This window comes from Lytechinus variegatus, chromosome 4 (genome assembly GCF_018143015.1).
Source record: "Lytechinus variegatus isolate NC3 chromosome 4, Lvar_3.0, whole genome shotgun sequence".
NCBI lineage: Eukaryota > Metazoa > Echinodermata > Echinoidea > Temnopleuroida > Toxopneustidae > Lytechinus > Lytechinus variegatus.
Window position 1 is genome coordinate 55945133 of NC_054743.1, and position 17342 is coordinate 55962474.

The 17342-nt window shown below is 34.8% G+C and overlaps 1 long non-coding RNA gene across 1 annotated transcript; it reads right to left on the bottom strand.

Annotated features, from left to right (window-relative positions):
- Nucleotides 1-348: 348 nt before the first annotated feature.
- On the bottom strand, nucleotides 349-15423 carry LOC121414361. The gene is made up of 2 exons (XR_005969845.1): nucleotides 15314-15423; nucleotides 349-789 (listed from the first exon to the last, which is right to left on the bottom strand). It is a non-coding gene; the product is annotated as an uncharacterized LOC121414361 (long non-coding RNA).
- Nucleotides 15424-17342: the final 1919 nt, after the last annotated feature.

Below are 17342 nucleotides of genomic sequence, written 5' to 3' on the forward strand. Positions count from 1 at the left end.
TTCATTTATCTTTAGTCAATGACAAATAAAAAGTAGACATTTCAAGAATCATATTTTCATCTTTAAAACTATATTTTCATAAAAATCAATTAGTACACAGGAAACATCTTCAAATGTACACAATTTTTTCACACATAATTTTCTTCAACCTGAATAAATCATTGTGCATTTTTTAATCAATAATTTCCAATAAATAAAAAAAAAACTGTGGTGTCATTGACTTTTGTACAAGTTTTTCAACATTCATTAGTGTTGTTGGTGTTGCCGCTGCTGTTGTCATTGTGGTTGCTGGAATTTATGTTCTTTTTGCTGCTGCTCTTGGTGTTGTGGGTGTGATAGTTCCATCTCCTGGTGCATTTCTACTGATGTTGCTCAAGGTGTTGCCTGTGTGGTTGCTCTTGTCATCGCTGCTACTGCTGCTGTTTACAAGTGTGGCTGTTGCATCCCCTGATGCATTTATTGATGTTGCCGCTTGTGTTGTTTCCTGTATGATTGCTTAATCCTTGACATTGGCTTTGTTTCTACTGTCGTTGTCGCTACTGCTGTTGATGTTTACCACTGTGGTTGTTGCATCTCTTGATGAAGTTATTTATGTTGCGCCCGATGTTCCCTGCATGGTTGTTGGAGCTCCTGCTGCTGTTGATGTTGCCAATGTGATTGTTGCATTTCTGCTGTAATACATGTAGGTGTTGTTGATGTTGTCGGTGCGGTTGCTGCATCTCTTATTGCAGTTGAGGTTTTGGCTACTGATGCTGTTGTTGCTCCTGCTGTTTATGTTTATTGAAGTAACTGAAATGGAATTAATTTATAGAGCATGTGATATTTTATTAATAAAGATATTAATTTCCATGATTATTGATACCAAAGTCATTTATTCCTAATTTAATTATCGTTGTTAAAACTTACATTTTTTAAAACTTTTTAAAAAATAATTTTTATGTCTGAAATAGTAACTTCAAGTTCTAAATGGTTAAAATATTGTCACCAAAGCCTTATTAACCATAAATATTTAGAAGCCTAAGAAGAATGGGAAGGGGGGGGGGCTGATTCAGCCCCCCCCCCCCCCCCTTATGATCTCAGCCATCGATCGTGCAATTGCAATGAAAATTGGCACGCGCCTTACCCATGGCATAATTTACAAAACAAAAACAAAATATCAAATTCAGCGAAAAATCTCACTGCTCATTAAATATGAAAATTTACGCGTAAAATCATAAGTTTGCTCTAATTAATAAATTAAAGCCCCTAAAATGTTCAGTTTTGTTTCACATACTCTAGATATAGTCTGCTATGCAGACTCTGAATGGCCCTTGAGGAGGGATCTGCTACTGGTTTGCAAAGCAAACCAGCCTGAAAGGGTGAGCGCAGCGAGCCATTTCAGAGTCTGCTTCTTCTTTGGAAATCTTGTTCCCACGGTCAAAATAAGTCCCACCCACCCAAAATTTCAGAGAGCTTTCATTGGATAACTTCATCTGTCTATCAACCAAATTTTAGGACCCCTGAGGAGTATAGATAATCCCCTACTTTAACCACAGAGCCATGAGCAGGGTTATTATATAATACCCTGGCTCAGGTCATCAGACAGTGTTTACACATGACATTCCACTGAGCAGCTGCATGTATATGGCTCCATGGCCCAAACATCATATCAAACTCATTCCATTCAATTCAATCTTTATTTCACAAATAGGATAAAAATACAAGAAACATCAAAATAAAAATGCGATTAGATAATAAAAATAAATTGCGTGGCTTCCCATGAAGGTAATAAGAAACCTCTGAGGCTGGATCACCAAAACATAGTAAAAACACAACATCAATACAAAACAAAATCTCATATCATTATAATAATTAGTGCAGGAAAAAGGAGAAAAAAACAACACTTACAAAGAACACGAGTTGAAGGGTCTATACAGTACAAGTATGCATTGATATCAACTGTGAGAATTAATAATCATTTCCTAGAAAATTTGTATACTGTTTTCTAAAGGGAGATAAAAATTGTGAATTAGTTATTAATATTTGGGGAATCTCATTCCATTGTTTGGGACCTACATAACCCAGCTTCGTGACTAGACCTGATAGACCATAAATGAAATTTATTGGAAGAACGGGCATTATGGTTATGAACTTGATTACTGTATTGAAAAAAAGATCTGAAAACTACATGGGTAGCAACCTCTGCTGGTACTTATACATAAATATTGTGAGTTCTTGCTTATTAATATCATAAGGACAGTTTCTTAAAGTTCAAGACCACCTCAGGAAAATGGAAAATGCTGACTTGAATAAATACTGAAAAATCAAACTAGTATATAGTGCTGAAAATTTCATCAAAATCGAATGTAAACTAAGAAAGTTTCGCTTATTTTTAACAAAATAGTTATATGAACGAACCAGTTACATCCAAATGAGAGAGTCAATGTAGTCTCTCGTTCGCTATTTCTTTTGATTTTTATTGTTTGAATTATAGAATATTTCAATTTTTACGATTTGACGATTATGACCTCCTTGCCTGAAGTACAAAATGTTAAAATAAAGTAAAATTCCACGTGTTCAGGGAGGAATGAAACTTCATTTCACATGACAATGACAAGTAAATAAAAATATTTCACATTTCATTTAATAAAATATAAAATAAATAGTGAGTGAATGACGTCATAGTCTCCTCATTTGCATACCAGCCAAGATGTGCACAAATTTAAATTCAGTGTTATGCTTGTGGAAATTTTCTCATTGTGTTCAAATCAAGTTTTTCTTGAGGTAGACTTGTCCTTTAAATAAATGCACGGATGTTGCTAGGTAATGGAAATTGGTAATTATTCTAGAATTGTGAATATTGAGTCCAAATTCATATGAGGTTACATTGGTATTGCAATATTTTGAATAAGAGCAAATCATGGAATGGTATAAAGTTATCAGATTTTTATGAAGCAAACTCCGCTTAAGTTTGTAAATTAAACCAGTATTCCTTAAAACATGTATCATAATGGTACTTAAACTCGAAATATTATCCAACTCAAAAACACCATTCTCATAGAGTTCAGAACTTGAATAATAGATAGTTTACAAAATGAAAATCTTAAATTTCAAGATTGTAAGTTTGTAAACTATCATACTTTAAATCAAACAGGATAGCTATGTTTTATTATTTTGTTCCTGTTTGGAATTAACTTCTAACCATAGTTTGTTGATTGGACCTTGAACCTTGTGTGTATATTCACTTCTCCATGCTACTGTATGTTATGTTTAAAGCTCGGTTTGATATTAATTAGCCTTAATCAGCATCATTTAAGTTGTCATGCCCAGCAACATTCGTTCACCTTTGTATTGAAAGTGCTTTTATGCCAGCCATAATACCAGTGGTAAAGACGTACAGTTATGTACGTGACAAATCTGGTACTTTCAAACTCATAAGTATGCTGAATGACAATGTTGGCAATTTTTTTATATAAACTTAAATCGGATTTATTTGATTTAAATCAGATTTTCTAAATTTTAATATGATTTTTTCGAACAGATTTTTTTTTAAACAAAGCGCAAACACCCAAAATTTAACCCTTTACACTTCTACTGATTGGTTCAAAGGAACTGTCTTGGTACAGCTAATGCTGCAAAGTTGGTGTTCATTTTAAAACTCTGAACATTTAATGAGAATCAGTTTATTTGGAAGAATTCCATGACTCAGAGATTCAAATTCTCCAAAGAGAAACATTTTTAAAATCTTATTTTCAAGCCAATGATTGAAGATCATAATGTTAAAGAAAACTGCACTTATCTTTTGTTTGTTTCAACCCCAACATGCCCAAGTTGTTCCTTGAGCCACAGTTGGAACAACTGTTTCAAAGCATTGGCTTGCAAAACTTTGACCGACTGCATTCAACCTTAAAGAAATGGACCGGGCTGAAAATATTCACATCTAAATGCACATCTAAATAAATAGAGTAAAATGATGAAATTTCACCAAAATTTGATGACGAATAACGAAGTTATTGTATTTTAAACTTTATCAGTATTTTGTGAAAAACAGTTATATTTACATCGTCATGAATATTCATTTGGTGGGTTGATGATGTCACATCCCATCTTTCCTTTTTCTTATAACACGAAATCATAATTATTTCATTTTTAAATACATGTGTAAATAATGTGTCTCCATTATGATGAAATAAGTTGCGGCAATAAATAAATATGCACTTAATTAGTTCTCAAATCAATTTTTTTTAGTTCTTGGTAAATTCTTTTTTTTTAGTAAACCTAATATCATATAATTATAATAAAAAGAACAAGTGGAGATATCCATCAGCCCAACTAATGGATATTCATGAAGACATGCCAGGAAATGTTTCACCGGAAAGATGGAAAATAAATCTTTAAAATTCATAACTTTGTTATTTGTTATTCGATTTTGATCGCATTTTCAGCATTTTGAATTTTACTCTATCAGTGAGGTATGAATTTCTCCAGCCTGGACAATTCCTTTAAGTTCTTCTTTGAGCCATAGTTGGAACTATTGGACTATTTCAAAGCATTTGCTTGCAAATTTTTGACAAACTTGCAAGCTGATTTAAATGATTTCTTTCACAATAAACTTGAATACCAGTATTTGGCAGTTGTTAGAAGTTTTGCAAAAAATAAGAAAACGGGTTCCATATTTATTTGAATAAGACATATAAAAGAATAAATGATAAACTATGGGTGTAATGGGTCACCAGGGACATTGCAGAATTTTACTTTTATTGTACTCCATTCAAAACATTCAATTAAAGCTAAATGATAGTAGTTGCAGTAAACACTAATTTCGTGAGAAAGTCTGTAAAACCAAGTTTAAGTATGACTATATCATCGTAAATCTAGATCTGGTACAGTTACATAAAATGAACTTTGTGAAATCATAAAATCTAAGCTGAAATACGATCACACTGAGGATCGCCAACACAGAAAGGCACTCGTGGGACAGTGTATTATTATTGCTGGAATAAAGACCCGACGGAAGTGACCGAATCCGCGCTTATTTTGCTTATTTCTCAGCAATTACATATTCTTCCAGAATCATTTGGCATATATAGTCCGGGTTATAATTGAGCAAGGTGCCACACGAAAAAGGAGAAATTTTCATATAGTGCTTCTAGACCAGTTTTTTATGCTGAATATGAATATATGAGGTAACCAGGCTGTATCCTGAAAATTAACCCGTGAGGGCGCTTTTTTCAAAATGGCCGCCAAATTTTCAGAACATTTGAATTTTCGTACATAGATTTTGACATAAACATTCAATTGCCACAAAATTAGTGTCATATGAAAGACGAATAAATTTCCTACAATTTGGTACCATTTATAGGGGATAAGTAGGTCATATGGCTGAGATTTTAAGTAGAAAAGTGCATTTTTTGTCATTTTTTCCCAAAAATTGAAAATTTTGCAAATACATGATTTTACATAATTCTAAAAAAAATGAATCAATGACCTTGAAATGTTTCAGAAAACTTTATTGATATACTATTATTATGTAGATGAAATTTCAACTCTGCATCATTCTTCTTAGCAAATTTATAAGGTATCAAACTTGAATACTTCAATTTCAGAAATGTCGCTTTTTGTATGCATTTCCATAGACTAATACGTATAACATGTATAATATATATAATGTATATAGTTAAACATTAAATCCAATTATCTCCGCTCGTTAGTCACTTGGATAGTTAAGAGTAGGCTTTTCTATATCAGTTACATAAAACAAAATGTTGGCACATCAAGGCCTAACACTCTCATGGGGTGGGGAAGTTGAAGCCCCCCCCCCCCCCCCTTTGGCTATATTATGTTGTTGTATATTGCCTATGAAGCACCCATTGAGGCAAAAAGCATTTTTGCTATACAGTACAGCCACTTTAATTACTTTGAAACCACTTGGAGAGGAAAAGAGTATTAAGCTTTGTAGCTACATCGAAAGTAGTGACACGTACATCAAAGCCAACCCCTCTCGGGGGAGGGGGGGAGGATCACCCCTCCCCCTTTTGCTTATTGCCAATTTATTTGGAAATTCACCATTTTGGACCCAACATTGAGGAAAAAAAAGCATTTGTGCATTATAGTATTTTATTGCTTTGAGAGAGTAGTGTGTTCTACCAGCTACATAAATAAGCGCTAGCACATCGAACCCTAGCCCTATAAGGGGCTGTCTATTGTCACCCCCTCCTCTATATCATGTATATTGCCTATTTATTGAAAATTTCAACATTTTGGATCACCCATTGAGGCATATTAAGGGGCGTTTCTATATCATACAGCCAATTTTATTTTCTTGTAATTACTTAGAGAGAAAAGCGTAGGCTTTGCTCTATCAGCTACATATTATTAGGAAGCGCTGGCACATCGAAACCTATCCCTCACACGGGCTGATAAGTCAACCCCCCCCCCCTCTATTATCATGTATAATACCTATTTATTGGAAATTACACCATTTCGAATCGCCCATTGAGGCAAAAGTGCGTTTCTACTATACAGCTAATTTCGTTTTCTTGCAATGACTTGGAGAGGATAGAGTAGGCTTTGCTCTATCAGATACAAATACACAAGTGCTTACAAAGAAAAGCCTACCCCCTCCGGGAAGCTGTTGAAATTAACCCATCCATTTTGCATTGTAGCATATTTATTGAAGAATTCACCATTTTAAAGCCCCCATTTAGGCAAAAAGGCGTTTCTGATATATAGCCCTGCCACTTTTACTGCATTGAAACCACTTAGGGATGAAAGAAGAGGTTTTTGCTTTATCAGCCACATATAAAGAGGTGCAGGCAAATACAAGCCTACTTCCTTCAGGGGACTGTCAAAATTACCCCCATCCCCTCCCTTGAAATTCACCATTTTGGAGCCCCCATTTAGGCAAAAGGCGTTCCCGATATAAAGTTCTACCACGTTTACTGCCTTGAAACCACTTAGGGAGGAAAGAAGAGGTTTTTGCTTTATCAGCCACATATAAAGAGGTGCAGGCAAATAAAGCCTACTTCCTTCAGGGGAGTGTTGAAATTACCCCTACCCCCCCCCTCTTGAAATTCACCATTTGGAGCCCCCATTTAGGCAAAAGGCGTTCCCGATATATAGTTCTGCCACTTTTAATGCATTGAAACCACTTAGGGACGAAATAATAGGTTTTTGCTTTATCAGCCACATATAGAGAAGTGCAGGCAAATAAAAGCCTACCCCCTCCAGGAGGCTGTCGAAATCACCCATCCCTTTTGCATTATTGCCTATTTATTGAAAAATTCACCATTTTGGAGCCCCCATTGAGGCAAAAAGGCGGTTCTGATAAATAGCTCTGCCACTAGTACCGCCTTGAAACTATATGGAGAGGAAAGATTAGGCTTTCCTCTAACAGCTACATATAAAGAAGTGGCTCTACTATATACTAGAAACATGATTTTTTCCTTAACGGGAGTTCCAAAATGGCGATTTTTACAATGAATTGGCAAAAATCGTAAAAAAGGTGGGGTAACATAATTATAGTCCCCTGAAGTGAGTCAGGCTTCGATATGGCAGCAATTTGTTCTATATAGCTGAAAGAGGGGAACCTATTCTTTCCTCTCCAAGTGGTTTCAAGAAAGAGAAATTGTGTGTTTTATACAGCAGAATTGCATATCGCCTTAATGGGGCTCAAAAATTTTGAATTTTCAAATACTTAGGCAATAATGCAAGAGAGGTTGGGTGATTTGACAGCCGCCCAGATGGGTAAGCTTGAATGTGCCAGCATTTCTTTATGGAGCAAAGCATGTTCTTTGTTCCTTAATTGGTTTCAAGGCAATAAAAGTGGCAGTACTATTTATCAGAGATGCCTTTTTACCTCAATGGGGGCTCAAAAATGGTGAATTTCCAATAAAGAGGCAATGACGAAAAGGCGTGAGGGGGCTGATTTCGACAGCTCCCAGAAGGGTCCGGCTTTTATTTGCCAGCACAAAATTATGTAGCTGATAGAGCAAAGCCTATTCTTTTCTCTCTAAGTGGTTTCAAGGCAATAAAAGTGGCAGAACTATATATCAAAGACACCTTTTTGCTTCAATGGGGGCTTTAAATTGTGACTTTTCAACAAATAGTCAAATAATGAAAATTAGTTGGGTAACTTCAAAAGCCACCTGAAGGAGATAGGCTTCGATTTGCCAACACTTCTTTATATGGAGCTAATAGAGCAAAGCCTACTCTTTCTTCTCCAAGTCATTGCAAGAATATAAAATTGGCTGTACTATATAGTAGGAATGCGCTTTTGCCTCAATGAGTGATCCAAAATGGTGAAATATCCAATAAATCAGCAATATACATGATATAGAGGGGGGGGGGGGGTTACTTAGACAGCCCCTGAGAGGGCTAGGGTTCGATGTGCCAGTGCTTATTTATATGAAGCTGGAAGAACGAAGTCTACTCTATCCTAAGTGATTTCAAATCAATAAAATGGGGTGTGCAACAAAGCACAAACGCTCTTTGGCCTCAATGTTGGGTCCAAAATTATGAATTTTCAAATAAATATGCACTATTAAGCAAAAGCCCCCCCCCCCTAAGAGGGGTATGCTTCAGTGTGCCACTTCTTTGGATGTAGCTGGTAGAACAATTAAAGCCTACTTTTTCCTCTCAAAGTGGTTTCAAAGCAAACAAAGTGGCTGTACTGTAGTAGAAATGCCTGTTTTTGCCTCAATGGGTGCTTCAAAAAATGGTGATTTTCCAATAAATAGGCAATATACAACAACATAATATAGCCAAAGGGGGGGGGGGGGGGGCTTCAACTTCCCCACCCTATGAGAGTGTTAGGCCTTGGTGTGCCAACATTTTGTTTTATGTAGCTGATAGAGAAAAGCCTACTCATAACTATCCAAGTGATTAACGAGCGGAGATAATTTGATTTAATTTTAACTACAGTATACATTATACATATTATACATATTAGTCTATGGAAATGCATACAAAAAGTGACATTTCTGAAATTGAAGTATTCAAGTTTGATACCTTATAAATTTGCTAAGAAGAATGGTACAGAGTTGAAATTTCATCCACATAATAATAGTATATCAATAAAGTTTTCTGGAATTTTTCAAGGTCATTGATTCATTTTTCTTAGAATTATGTAAAATCATGTATTTGCAAAATTTTCAATTTTTGGGAAAAAATGACAAAAAATGCACTTTTCTACTTAAAATCTCAGCCATATGACCTACTTATCCCCTATAAATGGTACCAAATTGTAGGAAATTTATTTGTCTTTCATATGACACTAATTTCGTGGCAATTGAATGTTTATGTCAAAATCTATGTACGAAAATTCAAATGTTCTGAAAATTTGGCGGCCATTTTGAAAAAAGCGCCCTCACGGGTTAATTTTCAGGATACAGCCTGGTTACCTCATATATTCATATTCAGCGTAAAAAACTGGTCTAGAAGCACTACATGAAAATTTCTCCTTTTTCGTGTGGCACCTTGCTCAATTATAACCCGGACTAATAGTTTTTATTCGTACAAACAGACACCTGGGTGGTCATTATATTAGATTCTGTAAAAAGTCATTTTGAGATCGTTACCAGAACTGGAATTTACCTTTAAAAATGTACAAACATAAATCCTTTTGGCAAAGGGCACTAAAATGTATAGTTGCTATGATTTAGTCATGTTAGTGCCCTTTGCCAAGAACATTCATACATTTTTAAAATAAAAATGTACATTTTACTGAATCTTTTTCAGTGAACTGGCTGAATGAAGCACAATCTCACTCAGAATGTCTGAACAGGCTTTTTCTAGTAGGATCCAAGGTTATAACCCATCCTGGCAAAATTTATGTTGAGATTCAGCCTAATAAGTTCAGAGTTCCTGTACTTTTCTTTCTCGAAAACTGTCCTCTAAAACACTTCTGAAGTTTGACATAAAGAACTTTGTTTTACTATCAACAAAGTCCACTCATACATACAAGTCGAGTAGGGTTCCCATATAGGCTACATGTACATCTTTGGTTTTGCAAGATTGACTTGATTTTATTGATTTGATTTCAATTGTTATGAGTAGATATAAAGGGTTTATTCCTGTTCTCATGATATAAAGTTGGTAAAATCTTACTCTTTTGAATTTAAAAAGTAAAACTGCCACAAACAATAAAAAATCCCAAATTTGTAGATGTTCCCCAACAAAAAGCTGCTTTGATCATGTTAAATAGTAAGAAAAAAATCAGACAAGCATAACGCTGAAAATTTCATCAAAATCCAATCTAAAAGAAGAAAGTAATGACATTTTAAAATTTTGCTTAATTAAAAAAAAAACAGTTGTGGTTATATGCAAATCCTTGTCGGTATGCAAATGAGGGGACCGATGACATCACTCACTCACTATTTATTTTGTATTTTATTATGTGAAATATGAAATATTTTTATGAACAAAAAAAAATCATCCCCCTGAACATGTGGGATTACATTGTTTTAATATTTTGTATCTCAAACAAGAGGGTCCTATTTCTTAAATTCGTAAAAATTGAAATGTTGTATAATTCAAACAGTAAAAATACAAAAGAAATAGTGAGTGAGTGACATCATCGACTCTCTGATTTTCATATCACCGAATTGTCCATATAACTAAGGGCCTTTTCATAAAGCTGTTAATAAGGGCAATTTTAAAGGACAAATCCACCCCAACAAAAACTTGATTTGAATACAAAGAGAAAAAATCAACAATCATAACACTAAAAATTTCATCAAAATCGGATATAAAATAAGAAAGTTATGACATTTTAAAGTTTCGCTTATTTTTAACAAAACAGTTATATGAACGAGCCAGTTACATCCAAATGAGAGAGTCGATGATGTCACTCACTCACTATTTCTTTTTTTTATTGTTTGAAATATGAAATATTTTGATTTTCTCGTCATTGTCATGTGAAATGAAGTTTCATTCCTCCCTGAACACATGGAATTCCATTATTCTAAAATTTTGTGCTTCAGGCAAGGAGGTCCTATCAAATTCGTAAAAATTGAAATATTGTATAATTCAAACAATAAAAAACAAAAGAAATAGTGAGTGAGTGACATCATAGACTCTCTCATTTGGATGTAACACTGGCTCGTTCATATATTTTGTTAAAAATAAGCGAAACTTTGAAATGTCATAACTTTCTTATTTTACATCCGATTTTTATGAAATCTTCAGCCATATGAGCTAGAGCTCTGCGCTAGCATTTTTGATTGGTAGGTCCAGTTTACCTGTATTTTAAGTCTATTACACACTACTTAAAATCCCCTTTTTATGGGATTTCATAAAACATGTAAAAACTTAGTCGGCTTGCGATTTGCGTTTGCATGAATTGTTAATAATATTATCCGTGCATCCTATTCATAATACAATGTGCTTTAAAATGTCCAGTTTTCAGGCCGCAATATCAACAAGTTTCACGCTCTTATATTAGATACGGAATAAAATAACGCTTTTATGAATTCCAAATATCTAAATTGTTTGTTTTTCAGAATAGAATATGGACAAGTTGATTTTGATGTGATGAACAGTGTATATTTCAGGGGTCGTGGAATGGTTTTCAAAGTGGGGGCTGATGACGAAAAAAAATCACAATCATATATATGGTCATTTTTACGATTATGTACACGGCTTTGGAACTGGGTCCCCCCCCCTTGCTTCCGCGGCCTCTGTATTTCATGTGCAATGGCGATGTCTGAATCTCATCTCAAGAAATATGTATACAATTTATCTTTATTTGATATTAGCCATAAAAAAAATCAACACATTCACAATAGGTTAAATGAAGACAGAAAACATTTAAGTCGAAAGAATAGAATTACATGTATAAAGAAAATGTGAAGCTAAATGTTAATGGCAGGGCAAACAAGACTTAATTTATTAAGATGTGAGCTCGAAGGAAGGAAAAGAAGAGAAAGAGACAAAGGGACAGGGAAAGAAATAAAAGAAAACAGAAGAAAGAAAGAAAGAAAGAAAGGGGAAGAAATTAAGAGAGGAGAACAAGTCATCGCTTACATAGTTTCTTATCTTCGAAAACGGTTCTGTACATTAATCAATCGGTTCCATTATAATGTAGAAATGATAAAGATACATCATTTAAAAACAGGATATTTAAGGAAGGGAAGAAGAATGAGAGAGCAAGTGAAAGAAAAACGAAAATAAAAATAAGAAAGAAGGAAAGGAAAGAATGAAAGAATAAAGAGAGAGAGAGAGAGAGAAAGAGAAAAAATGGAAAGAGAAAGGAAGGAAAGAGTGAATGAATGAATGAATGAATGAAAGAAAGTAAGGGGGTCACAGGAAAAGAAGAGAAAACAAGAAAGAAAACAGAAGAGAAGAAAGAAAAAGGACAAGAAAAAATCAAGAAGAATCAAAGGGAAAAAAGGAAAACGAAAAAGAAGAAAGGAAAAGAAAGAAAGGGCATTGAATGTTTATTTTTATGTTACTTATTAGGCCCAATTACATGACGGGGGTGGTCTTCTACATATTCATATTCTGTATACACGTTCCTCTCTGCATGGACTGTTATAGAAGATATTTCCAAGGAGATATCACCTCTAACTCGAAAACGGTTCTGTACATTAATCAATCGGTTCCATTATAATGTAGAAATGATGTATCTTTATCATTTCTTTTCGTGTGTACTTACCTACCTCTACCCTACTCTAGTTATGTCCTTTTTTATGTTATTACTGTATATATATGTATATATATATTTTTTTTCTTGCTTCTTATCTGCTTTTTTTTCAATGCAGACGTTTAATTATATTGTATCATACATATTTTGTTGTTGTATCAAAGGTGATCTGTGGTTAACAAGCGTTGCTTCTATACAGACCACCTCTTTCCCATATTTTCGATATCTTTTTAGCTCATTGTCCATAGCTTTTATTCCTGTTGTGTTTTTTCTTTTAACCTTATTGATATCGTACATGTATGCATTGTATTTTGGTTGTGGAAAGAAATAAATGAACTTGAACTCCTTGATATTTCAAAGTACAACACATACGTATCTACCCATGTATGTATAGCCATGGACCTATATACATGTAGCAAGCCCAGAATGTGAAAGAGAATATTCCACAAGATAAGAAATGGTCATAACAGCTGGATCCTAATCCCTCTCTTGCCCCTACTTCCACAAATCTGCTGTCAATCATGGTATCTATACTGGCAACGGAGGGTTTCAGCAAGCTCCGCCTCACATCCACGTTTCGTGGATGTGGCTCAAAGAAGTTGTAGACCCACTTCTGCAGCCTCAGTAGACCTAGTCTGCTATGCAGACTCGTTGAATCAGCTGAGGTACACACACTGCAGATGTGGGTCTACATTTGTAGACTACTCTAGATAGGCATCTGATCAAATTTATTTTCAAAAATGTACACATCACATTATTTTCTTATGTATTCTATTGTTTTCTAAATTTCTTATGGATTTCTTTGTTTTATGACTTTTGCTTTTCATTGTTTTTTCAATGAAAATTTTCGGGGACTTTATTTTTACCATAGACAAGATAAAATTAAATGATTTTAAGCAGTAAAAGGAAAAATAATGATACATTTTATGAATTTTGGCTAAAAACACTATTTACATTGGATTTGTACACAAATTCATGTTTTTGAGCAATTTTGGGTTTGCATGCACTTATGAAATGTTGCGTAATTTCGGAGCCGCGTACCTGGGGTCACACTTTTGATCTCAAAAGTTGCGCGAGAGTCTTGAAAGTAAAAAAAATCATCGAGCGACACATTAAAAAAACTTTGAGCAGCGGATTTATCGCGAAAAATGACGAGCTCCCCTCCCCGTCTTATTAGGGTTAAGCAACGAAAAAACAAAAAAAATAAATGTACATGTATACACAATTGATTTTAATGGCTTGAGTTTTTCTCATTGGTTTACCAAATAAAGGGAGTCAAAATCCAAAATTATCACATTTGTTTTTTTATTTCTTGATTCAGAGCCAACCTACTGATTTCTGATGTGAGTGCACAATCAACAGGCAAGATCCTGAGCCACCCCCCCCCCACCAAGATCATTTGAATTAGTGAGGTTTAATGACTGCTTTTGTAGTCATTAAATTTATCTGATTTATACAGGCCTACAAGAGATATAAAAAAATTGTGTTCTTTTTTGGGGTAATTAGTGTTCCTAGCTGACAAAGCAGAGGGTGATGGTGTGTGGGGGATCTAATAGGAATGCAGAACAATGGAACATTCATTTACTACTTTGGCAATAGAAAGCAAGTCACAGCATCTAGCATTGATTGATATTGGCTGTTTTACAACTGTCCAAGAAATATCACCATTAATCATTTAAGCATCTAAGCACTTATAGACTTATAGATGTCACTGTTTTCAATTATTGACTGGTAGAAGACCAAATAAAGAAGAGAACAGTAGGGGAAGGCGGGGTAAGTTGAGCATAGGGGCAAGTTGAGCCGCCAGCCCCAGGCCAATAATGAATGATTCAGACAATGTGGTGGTGTTATGTAGTGATGACCCATAGCATAACCCCTAACCCCACCACACTGTTTTCCACTTTGAAACAAAATGTAGTTTTTCAGAGGGGAAAGTATGAATTTCAGCCACAAAAGTAAAAAACAGTGAGAAATAGATAAGTGCTTTATACACACACGTCTTTAAATATAGTAAAGACATAACAACATTGTTAGTATAGGTATGGATCTTCATTCTTGTTATAGTCTTTTATATGATGGATGCATAATAAATGTGGATACAAAATTATTGCACTAAGTTCGGACCGGGGTAAGTTGAGCCAAACAGCATGGGCAAGTTGAGCCATGGTAATTCTTATGTTAATGTATCTTAAAAAACAAACAAACCATAAAAATCGATTGAAATGCAGGCTGAAAGGAGCAAATTTACATGACTGCCCTTTTCCTTTTAGAAGACGTTAGTATTCACAGAGAATTAGCAAGTGAAAAGACTTTAAACAAAAACTTGACATGCTGGTTCTCCCCCATACATTTTGTACGTAGTTTTTGTGGCTCAACTTACCCCAGACGGTGGCACAACTTACCCCATATATGGGGCAAGTTGAGCCATTTGACCTCGGTTTTTTCAAAGGTCACGATGACTTTCAGTGTGGGGGTAGAAAGTTATATATAGGTGAAAAACGTTTCCCAAGAATCAAATTTAAAGGCAAGGTACTTATTTCTACAATAGTACTAGTCATATCAATTCTAACATGCAAAATGCTAAAAGTGTCACAACTTACCCCGCCTTCCCCTACCGGTAATTTAATTTTTTTTTAATGTGACTACTTTCTCCGCCAAAGTGAGGCAGTCATACAGAGTGTTTTAACTTACAAGTGACATCACATTTCCTGCTTTCTTGTCTGGCTCTCCAAAACCTTCAACCATTTATACTTGGGTAAATTTGTATCTCGCATCCGTCTGAAAAGTTTGGGCGAAGCCTCCACCTGAAGGAAAAAGAGTAATAAACTAATTAAAACATTTGCCACAATCTTGTATTTCTTTTCACATGTATATGTACATGTCTAAAAACAGGAAATAAAACATATTTTGATTACCAGAATTCATATAGAAGGGGGTAAATAAAGGGTTCAAGCTTTTATTATGTTAATCAAAAATAAAAATAGTAAATGACATATGCTCTGGCTGAGAAACTTAGAGAAATTATTCCTCGTAATGTAGCTTGTATATACAAACACATGAGCAAGTAGTGAAAAATGGATTGAGGGGTGTGAGTAGGGGCTACGGAAACGGGAGGGGGGGGGGCTGGGGTCGCATGTTAACTGTAGGGTACCGTTTTTAAAGTGAGCGAGCTGACCATGCAAAAAATCATGACCAAATGGTAATTTTTATGTTTTTCAGCTCCCGCACTGTTTTCCAAAACCATGTGCGAAAATGACCATCCGGATGATTTTTACATGGTCATGGTCTTTCATGTCTATGTAATGTCTACATTACAAACTGACTTTAAAATCTGGTAGAGTGGGATTTCATTATCATTGATGTGGGTTTTAATGATTTAACATTCTGCAACCTAAACAATATCCTTCATTTTTTGTCATCATTATAGCATTTTACTAGTCTACATGTTACCTTTGGTTGCATTTCAATCTCAGTGTTTCTTCACCCATTGCCAAATCTTCTGCCACATGTTCATCAGATTGGCCCCTGGCACATTCCTTGCTGTAGTAGACCAGTCAGAGCCTAGCTCTCTAGTTCCAGTCTGAAATTAAAACATTAATATTACATTGATATAACAAAGAAAATATGTAGATTGACACAGTGATCATTGAAAAATATTGCACTTTCAATTAATATTATTGACATTTTATAAAGGGGAATAATTCAAATATACCAATCATTTGTCTTTCTTTTTTATTATCCTGGAATTTCTAGAATCGACCAACAATCGGTCAACAATTAATTCTTGTTAATTCATATAATTTCCACTTGTAAGCAAGACAGTCATTAACATATTAATCATACAAATAATAAAACATTTTTGTCATTAATTTTTTTTTAATTAAAATAAAAGTTTTTTCTAACCCAATAGCACATGGATACCTTGCTGGTTTAAAGCCATGATCAAATTAAATTAATAACATAAAAAATGAATAGGCTCCTAATTCAAAACTCCAGCAAATTGCGTCTCCATTAAACTGTCAACTATTTACTGGACTTTGTTCACTAGTACTTTATTATGAGATTCAAAGGCAAAAAAATACTTGGGCTTGATGAGATCCATTGCATATTCCCCTTTATTTTTGTTCTAATGAATGGACCTTTAAGTACCTTTACGTGCTATTTAAGGTTAGGTTTGACTAGATCTAGACTGTAACTTTATGTGGTACGATTGAAATTGAAGAGCCCCGACGGGGGGATTTCGCATTGTAAGTCCCATAATCATGATAATGGTGGCTGCACGATAGCAAGCCGTCTGTGTACGAGGAGAAATTTTAAAAATTAAAAAAACTCTTCGAAACAGATGGCGTCAGCTGTCTGAGACTGCCACGGGTGCATCATTTAAATAAACTTATATCTAGATTTTGATTTTGATTGGGTGTGAACGCACCTCTGCCACATAACCCCCCCCCCCCCCTGAATCCTCGCCTGCTGTCGAGTGCCTCCACTTCATTTGACTTGTGATCACTAAGCCTATATGCTAAATAAGTTGAGAATATCCAATTTATCACTCACACTATCAATATGTGATTTAGCTCCTGTCCAATTCCAATGACTGTAACACAGAATTGGGATGGCCACATTGGATTTGTGTACATTAATAATTGCACACGCTGGTAATCAAGGATATCCCCGACCACACCGAGCAACAAAATTAATGCAAAACCAAAGGAAACGAAAA